A 2,595-nucleotide genomic window follows, 5' to 3' on the forward strand; every position below is an offset into this window, starting at 1 on the left:
AATATGATGGTAAAAGATTATTGGAAGTTGTTCGAAAGGATGTCAGAATATTGAGACTATAGTTTGTGCTCGATTTCCGGCTGTGGAACATTGTTCATTAACAATTATTTATAAATAATTAAAGATAGTGCGAAGTCTGTTTTTTGTGCATAATTGTTGAACCGTTGATGCTATTGAAAAAAAGTTTTATCTTTTTTTTCAAGTATTAAAAATACCTATGATATCAGATAAACTACATTAAAATCCGTTCATTAGTTTACTCAAAAATTTAAAAAAGCCGTCGATTTCAGCGTTTAATTAATTTTCAATAATTAATTTAGTTTTGTTTCACGAAAATGGTACTATAACTTTTTTTGGTCAGTCAGTAATGAAATTTTCATTTACTGTACTATTCCCAGTTAAAGGGGGCCATGATTTTTCGCCCTGGTTATTTTGCGGTGGGGTAATTTTAAATGTGTTTTGGATTAGTGGGTTTGAATGATTGAGGACTTTGGCTTTGAATTTGGAGTGTTTTTTGGTGAACAATTCCTGTATGGTGTCCATTTTCAAGTCTTTGTGTATGTCCTTGTTACGTATGTACCAGGGAGCTCTGCAGATGTTTCGAAGGATTTTGTTTTGTACAGTTTGTATTTTATTTATGTTGGTTTTGCAGGTCGTGATGAAAGCTGAGGCGCCGTAAAGAAGCTGTGGTCCAATAATTTGTTTGTATAGGAGAAGTTTGTTTTTGATGGTAAGTTTGCTGTTTCGGTTTAGAAAGGTGTGGAGGGCTGCGCGTGCTGCTCTTGCTTTAGTGATTTTGTCTTTGATGTGTTCGGTGAATGTTAGTTTTTTGTCGAGTAAGATGCCTAAGTATTTTGCTGATTTGGACCAGGCGATGTTTTCGTTATGTAGAGTGATGAGTCTTAGTTTGTCTGTGCGTTTCGTCGTTACCATAAGTGTTTGTGTTTTTTCCGCGTTGATTTTAATTTTTCAGGTGTCTGTCCAGTCTGTGAGTTTGTCTAAGTGTCTTTGGAGTTTTGGTGGAATGTATTTGGGGTTTTTGGCTGTAAAGTAGAGACAGGTGTCGTCGGTCAATCTAATCTAATCCGACTGCACTAATTGTTCCATTGAAGGATATCCACGCCACTTCCTAGTAATTTGGGTGCGAATCTGCTGGGTCAGACATAAATTATGACCGAAGACCGAATGCCTTTTGTTCTTTTATGTATGCAAGGGCTGATGTTAAAAAAAAAAGTCATAACATTTTTTATGAGTAACGTTTTACCATTTTATCAAAACTTTATTTGAACACAAAAAAAGGTGACCACATTCCACTTAGGGGCAGTAAAATGTGAAAAATATTCTATTTTCATGCTGATCACTGATTACAATTCATCTTATCGCTTAATTGAAAATCGGCCATTTAATACTTCAGCTATGTTTGATATAAGCAAATATTGAAACATGTCCAGAGTAGATAAATAGCGCCTATACAAATTTAAATGTAGTTTGTTCACTACTCCACTGGGCAGATGCAACAATTGCTATTTTATTTCAGAAGCACTGCTATTTGTCGAAAAAGATCAAGTTTCAAGAACAAAGAACAGCTCAGAATTACGAAAAAACAGTCAGTCAGTCACAGCCTGTGACTCACAGGCCTGGACACATTAAAGAAAATATCGGAGACGGCTGTTACTGCTGTTCCCGACATTTTAAATATCGGTCTCAGGTACCCGACTGTTCCATATCGATATCTGTTCCAAAATACCTGTGAGAAGTATTTCGTGTCATCCCTAGGCAGAATATCTTTTTAGCGCCCCCCACTCCCCGTTCGCAAATCACATAATATATGTAAAATATACTCGCAAATTTTTAAATAAAGTCATAAGCTCAAGCTAGGCTTTAAATTTGAGGCAAAAACTATAGTTGAGAAAAGAAGAGTAGAGATATGGTCATCTAGAATTAGTTCAAAAGATATCTATTATTTATTTTACAAATTTAAAAAACATGCAGTTTTAAAACAATAGAAAATAAATATTTATTATCTCTAAGGAGATACATATATTTGATAAAAATATGATTATTATATATTGATAAAACATGTCTAAATTTTCCGTTTTTTTTTCCGGTGAGGTTTGGGAAATGCTCTTTTATGCACTCCAAGAGCTGGTGGTCTGTCGCTCTGGGTTGTGTGGGACTCCAGCTAAGCTGTTTACCCACTAAAACCCTTTCCTCACCGCCGAGATGGTGTTTGGCCTTGCACCGCGGTCATTTCTGCCCTATTGTGCCCTCGTATTTTACTCCCTCATTATCCCTGTGTATTCAATGAATTCCAGAAGAATGTGGGGAGGGGGGAAGGTACGACACATGACCTGGTCTGATTCAGATTCAAGTTTGACAGTTTTTGTTCAATAAATTCTAATAATTCCGATCGTAACGTTGAACGTGAGAAAAGAAAATATTTGTTTTCAATTAGTCCAAAACTTGAGGTAACGATCAATGTCCGAGACTTTGTTTTTTAAAATATTTATTTAAAATTAACAAAGTTGACTGTTAACAATTTTAAGTACCAAACTCTTTGGTGGTTTTCAGCTGACTGCCTGACTTAAAAGCTAC

The sequence above is a fragment of the Dendroctonus ponderosae genome, unplaced genomic scaffold, assembly GCF_020466585.1.
Source record: "Dendroctonus ponderosae isolate FM_Combo_2020 unplaced genomic scaffold, Dpon_F_20191213v2 Dpon_F_20191213_1, whole genome shotgun sequence".
Classification (NCBI taxonomy): domain Eukaryota; kingdom Metazoa; phylum Arthropoda; class Insecta; order Coleoptera; family Curculionidae; genus Dendroctonus; species Dendroctonus ponderosae.